At 38.3% G+C, this 24,724-nt stretch overlaps 2 long non-coding RNA genes across 4 annotated transcripts; one reads left to right on the top strand and one right to left on the bottom strand.

The window, feature by feature from the left end:
- Nucleotides 1–76: 76 nt before the first annotated feature.
- Nucleotides 77–6,904, bottom strand: LOC107498769. Of its 2 annotated transcripts, XR_004954271.1 has the most exons (4): nucleotides 6,890–6,904; nucleotides 5,357–5,496; nucleotides 4,838–4,947; nucleotides 79–1,933 (listed from the first exon to the last, which is right to left on the bottom strand). It is a non-coding gene; the product is annotated as an uncharacterized LOC107498769 (long non-coding RNA). The 2 variants fall into 2 exon arrangements; XR_001594131.2 differs by lacking the exon at nucleotides 6,890–6,904 and having other exon boundaries at nucleotides 77–1,933; nucleotides 5,357–5,602.
- Nucleotides 6,905–7,085: 181 nt separating this feature from the next.
- LOC118611366 lies at nucleotides 7,086–16,785 on the top strand. 2 transcript variants are annotated; one of them, XR_004954270.1, is made up of 3 exons: nucleotides 7,086–7,169; nucleotides 10,293–10,379; nucleotides 15,913–16,785. It is a non-coding gene; the product is annotated as an uncharacterized LOC118611366 (long non-coding RNA). The 2 variants fall into 2 exon arrangements; XR_004954269.1 differs by having other exon boundaries at nucleotides 7,130–7,348.
- The last annotated feature ends 7,939 nt before the right edge of the window (nucleotides 16,786–24,724 follow it).

Genomic DNA, 24,724 nt, shown 5'->3' with positions numbered 1-24,724 from the left:
TAAACTCATCAGCCATACCATGGCTTTTACCTATGTGACTTCTTCAGTGCCTCATAATGGCTTCCATCATGTCTCAAAATGGCTCCCGACATCTCCCCCTTTTTTATTATTTAAAATGCCAAAGCTTTCTCAGCTATGGTGCAGATAGACTGTGCCTGTCTTAGGCGACCCTTCACAGGCCTGGGCCTTACCCATCATTGGTACATAAAAGTCTTGCAATCATGCCCTGTCTTAGGTTGGTCCCAGCCCTGAAGGATTCTTACCTGTCTTTGACTACCAGCCTCTGCAATGTATAATTAGTTTATAGCTCAAACCTGAGCCTGGAGCCTGAGACCATGCATCTCTGCACGAATCTTCAGCAGAGAATTGAAGAAGTATTTCATCAAAAGTGGAAGCAGACATAGGCCTATAATTATGCAAAGGCCCAAGGCTAAAGCTGAGATAAGCAAATGACCCAAAGGAGACCAGGATGGTAGAAAGCTTTTAAGGTGTTGTAAAAATTTTGAAGCCTCTTCAGCTGCATCAAACTGAAGGGGTCCTGCATCCTGCAGCCCCTGAATTTCTTTATGCAGCTGTATTAAATCTAGGGATGTGTTAGCATCATGCCAGACACCTTGGAGATGAGAGCGCATGTGATCCCATCCATGTTGACTCTCATTATAAATTTTTGAAGTAACACAAATCCACTGATATGCTGCATGACATTCTAAATGAAATCTCACTTTTAGACCTTGGATTTCATCTCCTAAATACATAACTAAACTGTATAATGCATCAAGCTTCCGTTCTAACTTGTTATCAATGTTATTCTGGGTCCCAAAAGCCATTGTAACATTTTTAGACAAATTATTAACATAATGAGCAGTTTGTACAGTCTGAGATAAAACGATAGCAGCAGTAGCAGCAGTAGCTATAAGCGACACAAGAGCAGTAATTCCAGCAATGATCAATCCTATTACTCTTTTCTGTCTACTCAAAGCCTTATCGATTTCTTCTAATACCTGTAAACCTCAATCTGCGTACCAGGGCCCCCGTGTGTCAACAGGTAACATTACAAAAGAGGGTTGATGAAAGACCATTACAATAGTTCCTTCCGGAACAACAGAAATACAGTTAGTTAAAATGCAATCGTAACATGTAACATAGAAATTTCTACCTCTCATTGTTACATTAATTCCACCTATCATTAATACATGCAGAGGGGTTATACATGCAGTTATGTTTGTGTCCACTATCTGAGGAATCCATCCCGCAGGGCATAGTTCTCCCATGGCTGCACCCAACTTCCAAATATAAGTTTGAGGAAATTCTGTATCTGTCCACCATCGTCCCACTGTTCGGCTAGTACGTGCTCCATGTCCTCCTATAATTCCCCATTCTCCCCCAGACCAGTCTAAGATGTACATTATACCTGGCGGGAGCAGGGACATAGCATCTTTTCCAATGAATGGTTTGTCTGGAAAGCTCCTCCTCCCCGCAAGAAGGAAAAGACTGGGTAGAAGGTGGAGGCAAGTTCACTTGTGCCCCCTTTGGGTAATTAAATCTGAAAAACGGAGGCCTTTTTTCCTTATCATTTCTAATTAAAGTGGACCCATACACTGGCAGGCATCCAGTAGTAGCTGACCAACTTTTCGAAAAGCAGATAGGCAAACCAATCTCCAATCCTGTGTAGTTGAATCTCCTTTCTTCTCTTTTATCTCCTCGGCCCGTTGTTGGTTGGTCTAGCAATCGCGTGTCATTCACCTTTACCATAATTTCTGGACCTTCCCAGATAGAAGGATGTAGAATGGGTGGATCAGGTACGCAGGCCCAATACAATTCTCCTTTAACCAGAGGACTCAACATCACCACTAGCAGGAGCAATCTCCGGAGGTGGAAAGGCCCCCGCAAACTGGACCAATCTTTCTGGCAACCATCTGGCATTTTCAGCATCCTGTGGAAAAACACAAACACGCACTCGTCCCCATATTGATACCGGGTCGGGGCCATTCCATGCTCCTGTGAGGGGATCCTTCCACCTCACCTGCGCGTATGTGGTCTGAGTTTTTGGATGCCAGAAACGCTCTGCTGCAGAGAATCCTTGAGCATCCACAGTTAAAAATTTCAAGATAAAAAGAGCATGATTTAAACTGTTTTGTGGAGAGATAGGGTACAGCTCCCCCTTTTTAATTTTATTTAATTGATTTTTGAGAGCACCGTGAGCCCGTTCCACTATTCTTTGACCTTGAGGATTATAAGGAATATCCGTTTTATACATTATAGACAGTCATGAGCAAAAACACTGAAATGCCTGACTAGTGTATCCTGAGCCATTATCAGTCTTAATCACAGAGGGTTGGCCTATCATAGCAAAGCATCTGAGGCAGTGAGAAATGACATGTTTAGTAGCCTCTCCAGTTTAAGCTGTACCTACAATAAACCCAGAGTATGTGTCAACTGTTACATGCACATACCTTAGCTTTCCAAATTCTGGAATATGTGTAACATCCATTTGCCATAACTGGTTAGGCTTCAAGCCTCGCGGGTTGACGCCATAATGGCGAACCATACACTGGCAGGCATCCAGCAGTAGCATGTGCATGTGCAATGCATGTGACTGCTGGGCAAGCTCCAACTGAGTGAGACCGATTACCTGAATAGCTCGATCAGCAAGAGCATTTCCCTCTGTTAAAGGTCCTGGGAGTCGTGAATGTGCTCGAATGTGACCCACATGACATTGATGGACTCGTACATGCAAACACCTTTGCACTTGAGAAAAAAGTTCCTGTACTTGATTAGTTGCTGTATCAATGTAAGCTACTGTTTCTAATACCTGTAAAGCTCTGGCAATATAATGACTATCTGTGTACAGGTTAAAAGAACAATGAGCCATAAGTGGAAATACAGCAGCCATTGCTCTCAGCTCTACAATTTGAGCTGAGGCAGGAGGTGTATGCAGTATATGTGGCTGACCTTGAATCACATAAGCTGCAGTGCCATTAGAAGACCCATCAGTAAAAATTACCTGAGTATCCTTTATAGGAGTTTGCTTTATAATCCTGGGAAAAACTAAAGCATGGTTATTTACAATTTATCTCTTGGAAAATGACTGTCTATATAACTCCAGAGTAGTGAGCAAAGGCAATAGCCCATGCATCATCATGCTGAAATAACCAATCTATTTGTTGTTTAGTAAAAGGAACGCCAATTAAAGAAGGCTCTGCTCCAAAATATTTGCGAGATTCTTCTTGAGCCAGTTGTACTAAGCAAGCAATAGATTCAAAACAAGGAGTTAATACCCTTGCTGGTGACACAGGCAAATGCAACCAAAGCAGAGGACCGTTCTGCCACAACACCGCAGTGGGCGTGTGTGCGGTAGCTAGGACATAAGCAGCCCATCCCTGGGAGTAGTCTACATAATTCATCTGTTGTTGCTCTATGGCCTGTTCTACATTCTGTAAGGCGAGCTGACCATTGTCTGTTAATTCTCTTTTAGATGTAGGAGCAGGGTCCCCCTTGAGAATGTCTGACAGAGGTTTTAATTCACCCGTGGAAAGGTTTCAATACGGTCTAAGCCGATTGATATCACCCAAGAGTTTCTGGAAATCATTCCAAATTAATAACTGGTCCTTTCTCAACTGAATTTTCTGATGCAATATAGTCTTGCGGTATAATCTACATCCTCAAAAAGAATGAGGAGGCTCCGTCGGCACCTTTTCCGGGGCGATAATGAATCCTTGCTTCTTAGGAGCTTTTTGAAGGTGAGCACACGCCGCTAGCAGTCGCCCTTGCGCTTTTTCTGCCAAAAGACTGTCATCCATATAACGGATGAGGTACACTTGTGGATATGCTGGCCCGCTTTTACTCACTGCTTGAGCTACAAATTTTTGACACAGAGTAGGCTTTAATTGTTTTTCCCTGCAATGCTGCGGCCATGGCCAGACCTTGCGTATATGCTGGCCCAATATCAGAACACAACCGGATATAGTCTGCCATATCTCCTTTCTTTCTATATGGCCTGAGAGCAGCCTGACATGCAGAATTGGCGTTTTCATAAGCCAGTTGCTTTACTAAAAGCATACCTGCCTCTGCATCCCCTATCAGTCTTCAAGCTGTTTCCATAAGCCGTGCTACAAATTCCTGAAATGGCTCATCAGGTCCCTGCCTTATCTTAGGTAACTTTTCAGTTTGCCTTCCAGTAGCGGGTAATTTATACCAAGCCCTTTTTGCAGCAGCACTTATTTGTGCATATGCTCCTCCCTCCTATTCCAATTGCTGATCATTTACAGCATATTGTCCTTCCCCTGCTAACATCTCAAATGTAATTCGCATTGGGGGATTCTGATTTCTATTTAACTCTCCTGTTTTCTCACATAGATCATAATACTCTGATTTCCATAATAAAAAAATCCCCAGGGGTGAAACAAGATTGAGCCAAATTCTTCCAATCAGCAGGAGTTAGGGCTTCTAAAGATAATGTTTCTAGGATAGCCTGAGTGTAAGGGGCAGTAGGACTATACTGTGCACATGCCAATTTCAACTCTTTTATAGATTTAAATTGGATAGGATTATGCCCTCTTATGCGAACCTGTTGACCCTGCGCATCTTGAGCCTGTTGTTCTGTTACAGGACACATCAAATGAAACCCCTGTATATCATCACCTCTTTGTATTGCCTGATGTAACGTACTTTGTAAAGGCAAAAGAAGTTTAGGCCCCCGAGACTGCTTAACAACAGTGATGACCGGTTGTGACTTCTCAAACGGAGGTGGAGGATCTATCCTATAGGGGTCTCTGCTAGGTATTTTAAGTGTTTTTTTCCTGATTTCCCAGTTGCAGAGTTAATTGATGTACTGCACCTTGCAATTCCTGAACAACGAGGGGAATACAACCTCCTTCATTATGATACTGCGCGGCTTCTTCCTCTAGTTGTTCTGCATCCCCCGGATCCAATGGTTCCTTTCCGTGTCTAGAAAATAAAAAAATCAAAGAAAGTCTCAGGGTCTGTCAGCGGCACGGAAGGCTTAGTTTCATTTTCCTTTCCGGTTGCCTGACTGTTTTTATTAGCTTTTTCCTTCTCATGCCTAGGATCTAAACTATCTCTAAGTAAAGTCCACAAGCTAAAAGTAACTACAGGCACTTTGCCAGGTCCGTGGACATCATAATAATCTTGTAGTTTTTCTCCTACCTTTTTCCATGTTTCTAAATTCACTGTTCCCTCCTCAGGGACCCAGGGACAAACTTTTTCTGTAAATTCTAAAAAATTTCAGCTTTTTGTACATATGCTTAAAGATATGCTGCCGGCTATTTCCACTTCCCATTTTTCTTTTGTTACTTCTTTGTATTTACAAACTCCCGAACCGTTCCACCGCACTCACCTTTACAGTTTACTCAGAGCTCCTTTTCTCCTGCGGTGGCGGTCTTCACCACAACGTTCACCTTAACGCTCCATCCCAAGCTTCCAGGTCCCTGTTTGGGTGCCACTTGCCGGAGCCAGCTGGCTGAGATTGAACAGCACCTGAAAGAGGGAGGTGAAGCCTAAGAAAAAAGAAGACAGGAAAGAACTTTCGGGAGGGCGTGCAGTCGAAGCCACAGCCCCAAGTTTATTTAGCATAGCCTTTTTATGTGATTTTTGAATACCATAATCAATCACTACATTACCATAGCAAAGCACAACATACGTATCTAAAACAATGCTTGTCAATTACATGAGATCATACATAACCTTGTTTCCAAGGTAGTATAACATTCCATTACCTTAAAAGGTGACTTTATGAGGCTTACCAAGGTGACCATTGTTTTAAACTCATCAGCCATACCATGGCTTTTAGCTATGTGACTTCTTCAGTGCCTCATAATGGCTTCCATCATGTCTCAAAATGGCTCCCGACATGAAAGTCAATGGAACTGAGCACAGGGTTAGCACAGGGTGAATGGGAAATAGAAATGAAAATGATGTTATGATAGACGTCGGTATGAAATGGCATATTTCGCATAGGTGAGTTTTGAATGTTAGTTATAAGTTTGCATTTCCTACACAGTCACACTCCTTCCTCCAGTAAAATCCTTAAATTAAATTCTAATTGCAGGACGCTTTCCTGGATCCAGTCATCGCCCAACATTGAGTCCCCATCCAGGTCAGGGTTCCCATGCTGCGAAGCCCTCCTCACTTCTCCCTGAAGAGACACGTCTCCGCCCATTCGCAAAAACTTTTGACAAAAACCTTTTTCGGCTTGTTAAAATGGAAATATCTTGAACCAGGAAGGGTGGATGCTCCCGGATGAAGAGGAAGAAAAGGCTGGTGGCGGGACGTTTTACTGGAGAGCAGCTGAAAGCAAAAGAAATTTGGATCTCCGATTCTAGAATGGCATCTATTCCAGGACCTGTATTAATTAGTCTGTCATTGCGTCAGAGCCTCCTATCTGGATCATGCGGAAGACGTGTCAGAGAGCTGGTGTACTTATACATGGAGTTGCATGCAACTTAGTGAGGGTTCAGAGAAGCTGAAAGAGAACAACAATCTGGAGGAGCTGCAGGCCGTGCTGTTTCCCCGAGGATATCTACAGCAGCTGGAGTTGTGCAATCAGCTGCTGCCTCATACCAATGAGGTCACTAGCCCTGAACTTATTAAATATGAAAAATAGGGCCACTGCTTCACTTCCACCTTCTAAATTCCTGGCAAAGAGAACTTTGCGTTAAAACTATGCAGGGAAGGAATTCTGGGAAGTGTAGTTCTAGCTTAGCTAAGTTATTACCATACAAAGACGCCAGACTCCTCCCTTTGCCTACAAGGCATGCATATAGACTCCTCTTTTAATCATATTTAACTTCCAAATAAAGGAAATATCAAAAAAAAAAAGTAAATATCTTAGCTTTCAACGTAAGGGGCCTATACAACTCTAAGCTTTTACCTTAAACTGTCTGAAACATCGGCTTAAAATTGGTAGGGAGGCCTGTTCCATTGGTCAAGAAAGAAATTCAGAAGTTTCCAAACTTGAAAGAGGTTCGGGGAGAACAAGGCGGGGCGGAGCGGACTCCGCCCCGGCCCGCCCCGCCGGGTTTGGCAGCTGTGCCCTCGCGGCAGCTGTGCCCTCCCGGCCAGAAGAGCTCCGCCCAGTCCCAGCCCCTGTTCACCGGCATCGCGCAAGCGCAGCTTCCAGCAGACGCGGAAGCGGCTGGGGCGAAAGGAAGGTTTGGTGGACGTTCGTAACTTTCGGTTTTTCTGGTTAAAAACTTAGACTCGCAATTCACAGTCCTACACACGTGAAGCCTGGGCATCTCTAGGGAAGTCGAAATCCTCACACCTGCGCCTTCTGCAGAGGGAGTCCAGGCGTCCCGGCGAGACGTCCCGAGCCCTGACCTCCGCAGAGGTGCGGAGTGTCCCAGTTTCCTGATAAACTCTGAGGCCGTTTCTCTTGTGATCTTCCCGACTTAGAGCTGTTAGATACCGTCTGCCGTATTGTTTTCTTGCTTAAAATCCGTCACTGGCTAGTTCTCCCACCCTATGTCATTTAAAGTCTTGGGAGATGGCCTCAAACTTTTTGCGCCCCTACCCCAGCCCTGGCCACTCTCGGCCTGTAGAGGCCTCGAGTTTTCCCCGGCCTGGGATTCTGCAGCCCTACCCCCGCCTCTATTTAATAAGAGGCCCGATGCCCAGGAACAGTACACTTTTCAGTGGGGTGGGGTTCAGGAGGGAAGACCACGAGGTGTCACATGAACTCGTCACCTCCCCCACACTGGACGGGGCTTTGTGGAAGCAGTGACTGCGAAGGGGATGCTAGGAAAGCGGCAGAATGGGGTGTGGGAGATTACAGGAGAGATTGAGAATGAGAGAAATAGACAAATGAGAGGGAGAAAAGATCAGTAAGAGGGTGCAAAGAGACGGCAAAATTGTCCATATAGGGGGGACTTGTAAAGCGATAGAGTGAAAGAGTCAGGGAAAGTAGCAAGAGAAGAATGAAAATAGAAAAATACAGAGGAAAGGGAGGAAGTCTAGAGGGATGAAGAAGAGCAAAAAGGGAGAGGGGCCTTGGTTAGCAGGAGTGGGGCCCACAGAGAGCAAAGCACTTTAGACGGTCGCAGAGCGTGGTTAGGAGATAAGTTTCACTGAGCAGGTGTAGGGAGAAACAGCAGGGGAGAAGTGAGAGAAAACAGGAAAGGACAACAGTGGAGAGAAGCAGGAAATAGACGTGAACAGGTTGATAAATCCATAACAGGAAAAAAGGGAAACATCTGGATGAGTGATGAGTTGATGGGATGTGGATGATTAAGTTGTGATATATTGACTCGTGGCTTTATGATCTATTAAACTTAACATTTGCTTAATTATTTCAGTTTTACAGATGAGAATTATAAAACTCCAGTTTATAAGGCTCGCGCATTTTATAATCGTTTGCATCACCAGATGGCTTCCATTTGCAACCCTTATTCAGCCAGAGGAGAGAAACTTGTCTCAGTCATTGGTCCCTTCTCATTTCCTGGGATGGCAAGAGGACAGTGAACTGGGACAAGAAATGACTGAGTCTGTCACCAAATATTAATATTTCAAGGAATATTAAAAATGTTCTTTTATTTCTTTAAAATGGGTTTACTTTTTTCTTTTTACTGCTAGTATTTTTTTTAAAGCATATTGAAGTAAATCTTAGTCTATTGAATTTCTGCTTCTTTGTGAGCATTTACTTCTGAAATAAGCTTTGGCATCTCATAACCAGCTTTATCATTCTGTTATAAATATGATGTGGTCTCAATTTTTTAAAAGACTTTCACTCTAAAAGTCATTACATTTTTAAAAATCCCAAATTGATTCCCTTTTTAATATATTATGTCTATATTATAAGCTCTGCATTCTTTCTGTTCTTTATCATATGTCGAAACATCCGTTGTTACTTAGTAAATAACGTGAAGCCATGTCAGTGTGCGCTTGGTAAGGACGTCTTTGATCCTAACACTCAGGACCTCATTTAGCTAATCAGTCTAGTATTCAGCAGCTCTTTTCCTCCCCTCTGTGATTTGTTGAATTAGCTGTGAGCTACAAAGTAGATGTTCCCCTCAAGTCCCTCTTGTCCATTCTCTGAAAATGTTGAAAGATGGACTGGATCGATGTGAAACTTTGTTCTACAGAGCCCATCTATTCATGGTGAAGTAATTTGGCATTTTTCCAAAGCTAACCATTTATCCAGGTTTTCAACACCAAAGTCTGTGTTCATCATTTTATATTTTTAATACTTCGCTGTGATTTCCTGGAAAAGAGAAATGCTTGGGACCAATGTGATTAAAACTGCAAAATAAGTTTCTTTTGCTAAGGTAAAATAAAGATGAAAGTGGAATTTTTAAAAAGGAAATGGGATGATAAGGACAAACTGCCCACTGCCTCATCTAGGCCACTCTTTCTAAATTCAGTTCTCATCTGTGACCAATCCTGCTTGTCTTTACCGCCCTCCTGCCACACCCCCCACACCTCCCTGGGATTGAGCCACACAAATGTCTTTATTCTGGGTCCAGGGTCACTGCTTCAGGGCCTTCCCACTGCAGCCTCTCTGCCTAGAACCCTCTGACTCCTCAGATGAACATGGTGAACTCCTTCCCCAGCTCTTTATTCTGATACCACACCTCTCTTCTCTGTGGGGTCTTCTCTGACACCCCTTTAGCCTTCCATCCACATTCCTCCCAGCCCTAGCCTGTATTGCCTGCTCTTCCTGTTTCTGCTCCATCCCCTTCCACTGTCCGGATACTAGGAACAGGGCTCCCAAAAAGAGCTGAGCCACAGGTAGGATGTGTGCTGTAGGTGCCTCCTCTGAATGGCGCTCAGTCACATCTTCATGTTGGATTGCTGAGACATTTGCAGGCATAGCTTGTGCCCAGTCCCCAGAGATTTTTCTCCTTATGGTCAAAGCTGAATGAGGCCCAGCTTCAGTGTTGTTTAAAGTGCCACAAGTGATCCTAATCTGTACCCAGGGTTCATTAATTTCTGAGGACTAAAACCAGCCCCTAATCCAGAGAGAAGTGAGGGTTGCCCTTTGCATGGGGTTTGGTAAGGATGGGTCTGTGACTTCAAGGGGAAGGTCAGTCCTACCAAGATTCCCACAGCTGCAGCTTGTGTGAGGGCTTCCCAGGAGGGGAGTGAGTTGTGAACAAAGGCGTCAGAAACCTCACTTGTTGATTTGTAGGTAGGAGTTTACTGTCCCTGAATCCCTCCTGTGGCCGTGTGCAGCAAAGGACTGTCTATCCTACATTTCGAGGTGCTCTGTGTGTGGTTGAGGCACAAAATGGGGTATATGGACTCAGCATCAAGTAGCATTTTTTTTTGTCACTCAGGATTGACATCTCAAAGACTCACCTTGCCTGAGGAAGAAGCCCAGAGAAGGAAGAAACAGAACAAGGAGTCAGGAATGACTTTCTCAGGTGAATTCATTTTCTCATTCTTTGTTCTGTCCTCTCTGTCCTGAAATGGCATTTGGACTTGATAATCTCTTACTCTAAATTACCCTCTTGACTTGTTTGTTTGCATCAACTGCAGGGGCTTCCCTCAGTCTCCATGCAGGTTCTGTGGCATTTACATATATGTATTTAATGAAGATTCAAGTTATATGTGTTTTAGGTATATTTTTCACATTCTGCAGGGTGTTTTTTGGTAAATAGGCTGAGAATAATGTTGACCATCTTATTTAAATTAAGTATAATTTGTACATGTTCATTATCCCAAGAATGCGTGAGTAAAAGAAGATAATGAAGATTTATCCAAAAAAAAATGTCGGAGACTACTACTTTTATTTTGGTTAATATCTATGTGTATGTTGTGTGCACTCTTGTGTATGTGAGCGGTAACTCGTGATGTGCATATAAATAACATTTTTTAACCTTTGAAAGTACATCTTATGTGTTTCCATGGCCTTAAATTTTTTTCTATGCTACCATGTTTATGAGTTAATAGCAGTTACAATAACTCACTGTGTGTATGCATGGGTGTACATGTATATATAGTGACCTTTTAGTCCGTTTTGTGTTTTTACCCTTAAAGTTTCAACTCTGTCAACATACTTTTAACGTTGCTTCTATTAACTGTGATAACTATAGGTTCCATTCTAAAGCGAACCACCTGGTTCAAGTGCTAGTTCTGTCATTTATTAACTGTTTGACCTAAGGCGAATTTCTTAGAGTCTCTGTGACTCTTAAGAGTGGGGTCCTTGGTAAGATGGGAACAAACCCTTCTCTAATGCTGTCCTTATATAAGTTCATACTTAAAAAACATTTAGAGTATTGCTTACCATATGTGAAGTATCCCAAACTTCCCGGGTTTACTGTAATTATCATGCCATTTTTTCAACTCTCCCCTTTCTTTAAAGCTATTATGGATTTTGTCTTCCCTGGAGATGCTACTTATGTTGTATTTCATTTAGAAATTAGCTATCATTTGATGTATAAAATCTAGAACTTATATACAGATGACCTTTAGTTGAATTTTTTCATTTGTATATTTCTTTTGACTTGAACAGAATTGTAAAATCATCAGTAATTTAGTGATTTCATACAGTCTGTTGGAAAAGTATATAGGTTATAGGACTTGCTCAAAATTAACTATTGTGGCTCTCTCAGAACATCCATTTCTAGCTAATTGACTCTTAACACCTTCCTCCTCCTCTCTGTGTGAGGATAAATACTCTCCTGATGGCTTCTTGTGAAATGTGTTTTCTTTTCAGGGACTGTTGACATTCAGGGATATGGCCATAGAATTCTCTCCAGAGGAGTGGGAATTCCTAGACTGTGCTCAGAGGGCCTTGTACAGGGACTTGATGTCAGAGAACTACAGGAACCTGCTCTCCCTGAGTTAGGATAGTTTTCTTCTAGAAATTGGGATCTACCTTTGTATCTTTGCATTTTCTCTTGTGAGTCTCTTGGGAACTAAGAGTAAAGCAATGTTGATTCAGAAATGAAAAAGCTTTATGTATGATGCGGTGTCTGGATTTTAAACTTATTGTTTCTTCAGATAATCTTCCCAATTCATACCAGGTTAGTGGATGTTCTAGAAGTTGAATGAGCACAAAACCTTGTGGCAAAACTTTAAAATTTTCGATTTCCTGGTTTTACTCCTATGCTTTTGATTTAGTAGTTGTTAGAAGAGAATTAGATATGTCTGTTTCAGGTGAAGGATTGTGTTTAATTGTTTCAATGATAGAATTTCTGTTAATTAGAGGCCAGCAAAAGAGACACTTTTTATATAGTATAAAGAGACATATCGTAATTTATAAATATCTATTTAAAAAATATATTCTGAAATTAATCACTTAAATTGTTAGTTATTTTAAACAAACACTTTATTAAGGTGGAATTTACATAACGTAAAATGAACCATTTGAAAGTGAACTACTCAGTGGCATTATGTAACTACCACCTTTATTTAGTTCCACATTTCCATCACTCCACATCAGCATCTATCACCACTTAAGCAGTTTCTCCACATTTTCCTCTGTCTCCAGTCCGTGGAAACTGCCATTCTGTGTTCTGTCCCTTTGGATTTCTCTATTCTGTATATTTCATATCTTTTTCAATATTGTCTTGACTATTCAGGGCCCTTTGCAGTTCCATGCGAATTTAATCTTTTCCATTTTTCCAAAAAAGGGTCTTGGAATTTTGATAGTGTTTACATAGAATCTGTGGACCATTTTGGTGAATATTACCATCTTAAGTATATGAAATCTTCCAGTTCATAAATATAGAATGTCTTTCATTTAGGTCGTCTTTCATTTCTATTAGCACTATTGTATAGTTTTCAGTTTACATGAAAACATTTTCCTTCTTAGTTCAATTTATTCCTAGGTATTTTATTTTTTGGATGTTATTATAAATAGAATTATTTTTTAAATGTTTTTTCAGAGTGTTCATTATTGGTGTAAAGAAACACAAGTAATTCTCATGTGTTCTGCAACTTTACTGACATTTTTAACACTAGTAGATTTTTGTCTTTGTGTTTTATAAAATGTTCTACATATAGGATTATGTTATCTGCATGTACAGATAAGTTTCCTTTTTCTTTTCTAATTGTATACTTTTTTTTTCTTGCCTAATTGCTCTGGGTAGCACTTCTAATACAATGTTGGATGTCAGTGGTGAAAGAGTCAGCCATGTCATATTTAATATCTTAGGGGTAAAGCTTTTATTCTTTCATGATTGACTATGATATTAGCTGTGGATTTTTCATAACTGATCCTTATCAGATCTCTTTATAGTGGTGAGTGTTGTTCTGAAACAGTTCTGGATTTTCTCAAATGTCTCTTCTACATATGATATGATGATAATGTAAGTTTTCTTTTTTGCATTCTTATTGTTAATGTAGGCTGTTACATTGATAGATTTTCATATATTCAACTAACCACCCTTGGATTCTTGGAATAACTTTCCCTTACTTATGATGTATAATTTTAATATGCTGTATATTCATTTGGCTAGTATCTTGTTTAGGATTTTTGTATCATGTTCATTCATAAGGGTTATTGTCTGCAATAGAAGAAATTAAGAAGTGCCCCCTCTTTTACTTCTTATAGGGCAAGTCTAGTTTTGAGAAACTCTCTCACCTTTTGTTTACCTTGGAAGTCTTAATTTCTCTCTCATTTTTAATGGACAGTTTTGCTGGAGATGGAATTGGTTGGCCTTTTTTTTTTTTTTTGTCCCCCTCTGTCAACACTTTAAATATGTTATCCAATTGTTTCTGGATCCATGGTTTTGACTGAGAAATCTTTTAATCTCCTGTGGATCCTTCGTATATAATGAATTCCTTCTTTGCTGCTTTCAAGATTTCTTTCTCTCCCTTTGCCTTTCAACAGTTTGATTATAATTTGTTACAGTGTGGATCTCTGAGTTTACTCCTCTTTCATTCAGTTCATTAAGTTCTTAGATTTGTAGATTCATGTATTTTTTCACATTAAAAATTTTTTTGACCATATTCCTTCCAGTATTTTTTCTGCCTCTTCTTTCTCCTTCCTTTTCGGTATTCTCATTATTTATATATTGACTTACTTGATGGTATCCATAGGTCTTTAGGCTCTGTCTATTTATATTCAGTCTTTTTTTCTTTCTGCTCCTCAGACTGGGTAACTTCTACTGGTAATCTACCCACAAATTTGCCTATTTTTTCTTCTGCCTGATCAAATCTGATGTTGAACCCCTCTAAGAAATTTTTCATTTTAGTTTCTTTTTATAATCTTTCTCTCTTTGTTGATATTCTCATTTGTTTTAAAACTGCTTTTCTGCTTTTCTTTAATTTTTTGTCCATCATTTCTTTTAGCTTAAATAGTTGATTTAAAATGTTTATTTAGTAAGTCCAAATTTTAGGCTTCCGTAAGGACAATTTCTGTTATTTATTTTTCTGTAGGGTCAAACTCTATTGTTGCTTTTCCTGCTTTGTAACTTTTTGTTAAAAATGAGATGTTGAAACTTTGGAAATCATAGTTTTCTCATTCCCAGGTTTTGTTCTCAACTAATTTTATATATTATGTTGTTTTTGCTGTATTTGGCCACTGAATTCTGGTTAGCTTATTGGTCAGCTAGTAATTTGACAGATATCCTTAAACCCCAGGAACCAAAAACAAAACCACCTGCAGTCTATAGGTGAGCTCTGCATGTGTTTGGGCAGCAGGGTGAATATGTAGGGTAATGCCATGAGCACTCAGGAAAGAGGTTTACAACTCTGCCTTAGCCTTTCATTCCTGCTTGCATAGAATATGATGGTTAGCAGGGGTAAAAGCTTAAGGGATTCTCAGGTCTTTTCTCATGTGTCCAGTCATGGCCATGCCCATAACCATCTTCATTATTGGAATACGTGGGAGATTTTCAAAGTTCTTATTTCCCAATGCAACTCACTCCCCAGTGTTTTTCTCAGGGTTTTCAGATTGTCCCTTGTATGCCTCTATTGTTATGCTTTGCTCTAGATGGCAGTGGCAAATACATTTACTTTTAAATGTTTTTGACAAATGCCTCCTGGTTAGCACCTCCACCGAGGTAGTTGTTTGAGATAGGCCAAATAAAAGCAAGCACTTTGCGCCATTCTCTCAGGCAGTCAGCAGGCAGATTAAAAAAAAAAAAAAAAGTTCTACAGTTCTTTATAAGTTCTGTTTTGTCTCATCTGATTCTGGGAGCCTGTATCAGGTTACAGGCTGCTGTCTTCAAGGCCACTGCCAACTGGGGAATAGAGGATAAGGTCAGGGTAAGTTAAAACACCTGCCTTTTTTATAGTTAAGAGTATGACTGGAATCTTTTGATTAATTTCTAGAGTTCTTTTAAAGTAGATTCTAACAGTTTTCATTAGTTCATTTCCTGCTTTTATAGAAGGAAGTACATTTGGAGTTCTCTGCTTTGCCATTTTTGATGTCACATTTCCCCATTGTTAATCTTTATAATTTTATATATTTACCTGAAGCTCTATTTCAAAATTAGTGATTCTCATATTTTCTAACTCTCAAATTGTGTGCTCTTTCTAAAATATAAATCCTTTTGTTCTTATGGATGATTTCCTTTTATGTGTATATAATATTACGTATTATACATATTATATATGTTTATAAATACTTTTTATTTCCTGCTGGGTTTGTCTTGAGTAACTAAATTGTTTATTAGTGTTTGTTATGATTAATAATTTTTAGCATATATTATGTAGTATAACCAAAACACGCTAATTGTTATTGTTGCAATATGCCTTTCCTCATGGATATAGTTTGTAAGAAGTATTCAGAAGAATATTTTGTTATTCTTTAAGTGTTGTTTTTAGATATTGTGTATAATAAGTATTAAGCAATTAGCTTTAACATCTGTTTTTTTCCCCAATGTGAGACACCCATATATCTCCTGTGAGTGGGGTGTGTTTTGGGATGCCTGTGGAAGAATTCCCCTTCTTCATCTTCCAACTCTGGTTAATAGGAAACCTATGATTATTTATATCTTACAGATATCTCTACTATATATGTGATCAAAGAATTATCACCAAAAGAAGACATTAATAATGGAGAATTATTTCAAATATTGATTTTAGAAAGAGATGTAAGTCATGATTTCAATGATTTTAATTTCAGGGAAGTCCAGCAAAATATGCACAAGGTTGAGAATCAGTGGGTATGTGAAGGAAAAAATTATGAAGGAGTTCCTACAATCCATTACAAAAATCACATTGGTAAAAGAGATCAACAGCATCATAAACCTTGGAACAATTTCCCTGTAAAGCAAAATGGTTCTGTAAGAAGTGTGTCTCAATATTATAAACATGACAAGTCCTATATAAGGGAAAAGGAACGAAAAAATAGTTTAGCCTGTTCAGGAAACAAGTATATAAAATGTTTGGAAAATAGGGCTTGGATTAAGCTTTCATTCATGTCTGGCTGAACTGCAGAGATTTCAAACTAAAGAGGAAATTTATGAATATAATCAAATTGAGAAGTCTATCAAATATTGTTCCTCAGTTTCACTGCTTCAAAGAATTCTTCCTAGTGTAAAAACCAACATTTGTAATAAGTATGGTAAGATTTTTACACATGCTTCATTGCTTACCTCAATACCAGAAAACATATATTAGAGAAAAACCTTTCAAATGTAATGACTGTGGGAGGACTTTAAGCCATTGTTCAATCTTATCTAATCACCAAAGAATTCATTCTGAGCAGAGACCTTACAAATGCAATGAGTATGACAAAGCCTTTACCAGATTCTCAAACCTCGTGAGGCATCAGAATCCATACTGGAGAGAAACCATATAAATGTAATGAGTGTGGCAAAATCTTTTCTGAGTGTTCTAATCTTTCTCAACATAAGAGAATCCATACTGGAGAGAAACCTTACAAATGTAATGAATGTGGTAAGGAATTTCCCACGCATTCACACCTTTGGGGTCATGAGCAAATTCATACTGGAGAGAAACCTTACAGATGTAACAAGTGTGGCAAAACCTTCACTGAGAGTTCAAACCTTACTCAACATAAGAAAATACATACTGGAGAGAAACCGTATAAATGTAACATATGTGACAAAGCACTTAGAATTGAAGCCTTACAGTTCATCAAAGAATTCATACTGGGGAGAAGCCTTACCAATGTTGTGAATGTGGTAAAAGCCTTTAAGCAGTACTCAAGCCTAAGGAGACATCAGAATATACACAGAGTGAAGATACACATGCAGAGGCTGGGGTAATGCTTTTATTAAATGTTCACACCTTTGGGGTCATGAGAGAATTTATACTTCGAAAGAAACTACAAAAGAATGTAGCAAGGCCTTCAGGTCATGACCTGGCCTCAGGATTCACCAAAGACTTCATAGTGGAGAAAATGCTCACAATTATAGTGAATATGGTAAGTTGTTTAAGTAGGTTTCTCAATATGCTAGCATTAGAGAATTCTTACTAGGGAATACTAAGTCTAGTCCCACTTGAAGATTAATCAATTTAAATGTATATTTCACAGAGTAAGTCAAAATTATTCTTCCTGAGACAATGGGTGTCAAAGAAGCAAGGACATCTGTGGAAAAGCCTACTTATTGTTGGTTTATAAAATATTTTTATTTTAGATTTTTTGATAAGGCTACATTATGATTGACTTTCAACCTGTGTTTCAAAATATGTCAATGATATGTCTTCACAGACCTGTGTGTTGCCATGATGGTACTTGTGGAGGAACTTCTTTTATTTTTTGGTCTTAATGTAAATGGTATTTTGATTTTAATTTTGTTTATTGCTGGTATGTAGGAAGGCAGTTAGCTTTAATCTTTCTCTTTGCCTTGAAAGCCCAATGATGAGACAGTCATTCATCCATATGGTCACCAGGAGTTGGAGTTCAATCAAGGGCATGTAGTGTAACACTTTATGGCATCATATGAGATTGTTTAATAATTGCAGTGATAGGTACCCACTCTATTTTGTTCTAAAAACAAGTTTAAAATTGTAAAGTGAGTCATAAAAAAAAAAATCTATTACTATATTAATACCAACCCTGTTTTGCAATTATTAAGTCTGACATCATCTTAGAGTAGGTTCCTGTTTTACTGTGTTGCAACCAGATCATCTGCATTTTATTATGATCTCAAAAGTTTTATGCATAATGTTAGCATATAGAATAAATCTTTACACATACAATTTTAAAATTATAAAATAACATACCACTGATCTAAAATATGGCAATAAGTTATAAAAACAAATATAGATTTAGATTATGGGGAGAACATAGCTAATGAGCTTTTTCAGGATGGTTAAATACTGTACATAATAACCACCCCTACATTGTTTAAGTCTCTAATCTACCGATAAACAGGGTGTGAAGTTAGTGTAGTCACTTAACTCTGTAAGCTCTCTTAAGATGGAAATAGTAATTCTCACTTCCAAGATTTGTGAAGAATGAAGATTTTACTGGCCTTCACAGCATTGATTCTTGCATTATGTGTTTTCTTAAAGTTCCACATTCGATTCTTAAAAGGCTGTTAATGAAAGTAAAACTTAAGTAAATATTTCTTAGTGGGAAATAATGGTAAGTGGAGAATACTGGATTTCAGTTGAAATGATAAGTGTATTCCATGTGGCATCCCCCAGAAGAAAAATGTCAGACTTTGGGAACTAACAGATAGCCTCTAGGTTTTTAGCAATAGGAATAATCTTATCACAGACTACAATTAGAATCCTGGGGAATTTCTTCTGTACCATTATATCTTCTTTTCCTTCACTAGGATGAAGGTTAAGGTGCACAGATTTGATTGTCAGCCACCTGCTGGTAGCCAGTTTCTTAGATCATGTTTACAGGAATCTCCAGTAGTGACAGCTATTGGGTAGAAACATTTTCTCAAGATTTTGGATACAAATTTCTTTACTGTGTTCACAGAATGATATTGGACTGTACTTATGTAAGATGCAAATATCAGAGGAAACTGAAGTTTACAAGAAGCTATCTTTGCACCTACCTGTTCATATATAATTATTTCAAAATAAAAAGTTTAAAAATTGAACATGGTGTGCTGTGTTTTTATAAAATTCAAATCTAGCTCTTTGTTCATATGAGAATAAAGGATATTGTAAATGAGTCTAAAAACAATGTTTTTCTTCATTTTTAAATTAAAATAACTTAATTGAAATGATCTCCCCAATAAGTCTAGTTAAAAACAATTCTTAAAACTGTCTACTCATTGCCTCCTTTCTAATTTTTAAGGATATGCCTACATCCTATGTAATGTGGATCTACTCTACTTTCAAGAACTGAATCAAGAGCAGATTCAGTTCTTGTGATTCTTTTAACTTTTGTTTTTTTCTTTTTATTTTTTTTTTGGGGGGGTGACATTGCTTAATAAAATTATATAGGTTTCAAGTATACAATTCAATAATACATCATATGTATGTTGCATTGTGTGTTCACCACCCAAAGTTTAATTTACTTCTGTCACCATGTATTTGACCCCCTTTACCATTATCTGCCTTCTCCCCTCCCCCTTCTTCCCTCTGGTAGCCACTAAACTGTTGTCCGTGAGTCTCTGTTTTGTTTCTTTGTTGCTTTCAGTTTTATATCCCACATATGAATGAAATATGGTTCTCAACTTTTTCCATCTGACCTATTTTGCTTAGCATGATAATCTCAAGATCCAACCATGTTGTTGCAAGTGTCACTATTTCATCTTTTCTATGGCTAATATTTCATTGTATATATGTACCACATCTTTATTCAATAATCTACTGAAGGATACTTGGGTCGTTTCTATGTCTTGGACACCATGAATAATGCTGCTGTGAATATCGGGATGCACATATCTTCACAGAAATGTTTTCAAAATTTGGGAATAAATACCCAGAAGAGAGTCATATGGTAATTCTATTCTTAATTTTTGAGGAAACTCCATACTGTTTTCTATAGTGGCTGTACCAATTTGCATTCTTACCAGCAGTATATAAGGGTTCCTTTTTCTCCACAACCTCTCCAACATTTATTACTTGTCCTCTTCATGACAGCCATTCTAAAAGGTGTGAGGCGGTATCTCATGGTTTTGATTTGCATTTCCCTAATGGCTAATGAAGTTGAGCATTTTAAGCTTTGTTAATTCAGAAATTTAAAAAGTGAAGAGATTCTTTTCATTTCTAAATTAATAAAGCTTCAATCTTTCCCTTAAGAACAGGGACCTGAATCTCAAGCATTTAAGACAAAGATTTTCAAGAGCCTCACCATTGGGAAAGGACTCACAAGAACAGGTCCTACCTTGTGGAGGGAATGTATCCTCACACACAAAGACCAGATTTCTGTAGTTCTCTAATATGTCATATGCCCCTGCTCATAAGGCCTGTGAGGAGGGTCCAGGTATACTCTAGTGCTTTTATGAGAATTTTATGGACATTGGTGAATGTTACAATCTTTGAAATAAAACATTTTCTGAAGTAGCAATAAGATTCATTTTTACCCAACATGAGACAAGAGTAGGGGTATGAGAATGGGTTCTGGTGTAGTGAGGATTACCAGTTGAGTTTGGTGGCAGAACTTCCAGGTCTTCATTTTGGACAAGTTGCTAAACTTTTGTAAGTCTCAGATTGCTCCTTTGAGATTATACTTTTCCTGCAAATTTCAATTGGCTATTACGAGGCTCACAGGGGAACCACCTGTGAAAACGTAAATAGAAGGCACTGTACATGTGTGAGCCCTCCTATTATAAGCTACAGAATTTGGTATCTTAAGAGATTCTCAGTTTAATATACCCTGAAAGGCATTCTCAGCAAGTCTTTTTTGGGGATCTCTCTACCTCGTTGAGAATCCAAGTTGATGAAGAAATGGAAATGTCAGACCAGACATTTAAGAGGCCTATGAGTCAGGCTTCAGTTTTGACAAAAGCTTGATGGCAAGCTAATTGCTGCTTTTCAAAAGCAGTTTACTTGTGCCAAACCTGAGTCTAAACTCCAAAAGAGAATCAGGCACAGAGACTTGGATTGTCTCTAATGCTCTTAAAGTCTAATAAGGGGATTTGCCTCCTTTTTGTTGGAAGGGGAAGGGTGAAAGTTTTATTTTTCTTTAATACTGGAGTGATTGAACATTGTACATCTGCCCACAAATTTCCCATAAACTTTAATTGAAAAAGAGAACTCTGAATTTGTTGTATTTTATCAGTCTTCTCCATTGGCAGAGGGAACATGCTAGGCAGAGCTGACAAGACTGGTGTCTCTAACTTTTCAATAAACAAAATAATTACTTAAAACTGACATCGGAGGGTAGAGGCAAATGTGTGCACAATATCCTTAGCCACCCACTGATGGCAAATGTCAAGGGAGTATGTTTCATTACACTGCTCACCCTACACCTCACCCTGAAGATTTTCCTATAAATAAATCCACATTTGATCCAGATCCATTATCCAATATCTCTCAATATCCAAGTCAAGTAGTAGAGCCATAATGGTGGATAGCCCCTAATACATTTACCCACCCCAACACACACAATGACATACACATGCATGCACACTCAAATATGCATTCACGTACTTATGCTATACGTCCTCACAATACACATTCCACCATAAACATACTTAGCCACAGATTTACTATATAGAAATACATTAATACTCAGTATGATATATACTCATGCGAACTCCGTCTCATTCAAAAAAATCAAACCCACATAGTCAGCATATGCATGTGTCTTGAAATTATTGTGTTCACATCTGAACAAAACAGTGGTATTTCCAGACCTCATCAATTCACCCTTTATACTAATTCCAACTCTGTGCCAGTACATGGGGATAATATTACAATGTCTAAAGTGTAAAAAGGGATTATACTTCATTTTGGCCACTGGCACTTCAGCAATAGCTGTAGAAGGGAAGAGGTGTAAACAGTTTTCTTAATTTTCTTTTCAGATGTCCATTAGTGTATAAAAATACAACTGATTTGTATGTTGACTTTACATCCTGCCTTTTTACTGAATTAGTTTATTCCAGTAGGTTTTGTTTTCATTTAGTAGAATCTTTAGGGTTTTCTACATATAAAGACATGTCTTCTGTGAAGAGATAATTTTATTTCCTTTCCAGTTTGGATCTTTTTTTCTTTTTCTTGCCTCAATTCTCTGGCTAGAATTTCCAATACTATGTTAAGTAGAAATGGTGAAAGTGAGCATTCTTGTCTTTTTCCTGATCTTAGGGGTGAAGCTTTCAGTTTTTTACCATTGATTATATTCTTAACTATAAGTTTTTCGTATATGGCCTTTATCATTTTGAGGTAGTACAAGGTCTAGACAGTAATTCCAATGTTTTGGGGGTGGCACCCCCCACACCTCCAAGCAATTCCCCAATACCAGCTGGGTGTCCTACAATTCAAACAATTCTGACACTATCTACCCAGAGATAGCATCAGATCACACAGGTTAAGGGCAAAATCCCACAAAACTTCCCTCCACTTCAGACATTGATCAACAGCTCAGGTTTTTACCTGAGCTTCTGACAAATTGGCTATAAATTGGAAGTTCCAATGACCCTCTTCAACTCAGTTGCAAGTCCAGATTGTTACCCATAGTTCTAACTGACTGGCTATAAATTAGAGATTCCCATGACCCTTTCCTTGGGTTTGAGTAATGTGCTAGAGTAACCCACAGAACTCAGGAAGCCCATTTACTCATTAGATAACTGGTTTATTATAAAAGAATATAACTCAGAAATAGCCAGATGGAAGGTATGGGGAAGGAGCATGGAGCTTTCATGCTCTGAGTGCTCCACTCTCCCCAAATCTCCATATGTTCACCAACCTAGAACATCTCTGAACTCCCTACAATGAGATTTTATGGAGGCTTACTCATGTAATATTTAATCAAATATCAAGTCCATTTCCACTCCCTAATATACCTCTATGGAAAAGTCGTGTGTGTGTGTGTGTGTGTGTGTGTGTGTGTGTGTGTGAGAGAGAGAGAGAGAGAGAGAGAGAGAGAGAGAGAGAGAGAGAGAGAGAGAGAGAGATGGGGGGTGAGGTGGGAGGGGGAGGAGGGAGGGGAGGGAGAGATGTAATATGGAAATGGAAATTCCAAGCTTCTGATCATGACTTGGTCTTTTTGGTGCCCAGGAACCATCCAGGAGCTTACTCAGAGTTGCCTCATTAGAACAATAGAGGCTTCTAGTGCTTTTATTACTTAGGATTTATAAGGGTTTTAGGATCCCAGTATCAGGAACAGGATCAAAAACCAAATATTAGAACAAGAGATGCTCTTAATGCTCATATATTTGAGAAGTTACAGGTGCTTTGTGGCATGAACATGTATTTTCCTATTATTTTACAGGTAGCTTTGTTCATTCCTAGTTAGTTGACTTTATTATTATTATTATTTTTTGTAATATGAAAGGTACTGGATTTTGTCAAATACCTTTTCTACATCAATTGTGATTATCATGTATTTTCCCCCTTCATTCTTGTAATGAGGTGTATTACATTGATTGATTTTCTTGTGTTGAACCATCCTTGCATTTTGGAAATAAATGCAAGTCACTTTTATAATCTTTTAAATACGCTGCTTAATTCAGTTTACTAGTATTTTGCTGAGGATTTTTGCATAAAAATTCTTAAGATATATTGGTCTATAGTTTTCTTGTAAAGTCTTTGACTTTTAATTTCAAGGTAATGCAGACCTCATGGAAAGAGTTAAAAGTCTTCTCTTCAAATTTTGGAAGAGATTGAGAAAATTGGGTTTAATTCTTTTATACTTTTTTTTTTTGCTAAAATTCCCCGGTGAAGCCATCTGGTTCTGGGCTTTTCCTTGTTGAGAGGTTTTTGGTTACTCCTTACTCCTTCAATTGGCTCATTAGTTACAAGTCTGTTCATATTTTCTATAGCTTATGATTAAGTTTTGGTAGGTTGTGTGTTTAAAGAATTTGCCCATTTCATTTACATATTAACCAGTTTATTGGCATACAACTGTGCATGATACTCTATTATGATCCTTTTTATTTTTGTAAAATCAATACTTTGATTTCTGAATTAGTAAACTGAGTCTTTTTTCTCACAGTCAGTATAGCTAACAGCTTTCTAGCTCAATGACATTGGTTTTATGAAATTGAGAACATACCCAGTAATATGTTATTGTTTTGTTTTTATTATTACCACATGTAGAATTTTGCCAAAAAGCTTTTTGCATCTATCAACATAATCATATGTCCTTTCTTCATAAAGTAAATTAATTATATTGATGTATTTCTTATCAGTAAAACCATTGCATACTCGGTATAATCTGAACTTCATTATGCTAAAATTTTATTGTTGGCAATATTTTCTAATGTTATATATTCAATAATTTAACATTCCTAGACATATGTGATCTGTTAAATATTTGTAGCAATTTTTGTAAGATTTTGAGAAATAACTTTCGAATGGCCTAAATAGCATGAGTTCATCTAATATTTAGCAGTAGTGGAATGCCACTAATAAACCATATCAGCTGGTGCTGTTTTAGTGAAGGAGTTTCTTTATAAATATTTCTGTTCCTTCTGTGCACAGCATTTGATTCAGAATTTGTACTTCTGGGGACAATGTCATAGAATGTATGCCCCCAGAAATATCCATGTCAACTAGACTTTTGAAATAATCTGCACTATCGTACAAATTATCTCTAATGATATTTAATATATGCTCTTTGTATCATATTCTTCCTTTCACTCTTCTTTTCTTGAAAAATCTTTCTCAGGCCCTTTGTATCCTTACATGTCTCTGCTCATAACCTACCTTATTTTGTATATCAGAAACCTGAATAAAGATAAACAGACAAGTGTATTTTAAGTATAGTGAA

This window comes from Rousettus aegyptiacus, unplaced genomic scaffold (genome assembly GCF_014176215.1).
Source record: "Rousettus aegyptiacus isolate mRouAeg1 unplaced genomic scaffold, mRouAeg1.p scaffold_m13_p_14, whole genome shotgun sequence".
Classification (NCBI taxonomy): Eukaryota; Metazoa; Chordata; class Mammalia; order Chiroptera; family Pteropodidae; genus Rousettus; species Rousettus aegyptiacus.
Note: the sequence above shows the minus strand (reverse complement) of the source record. Positions and strands in the feature narration are given on the sequence as shown.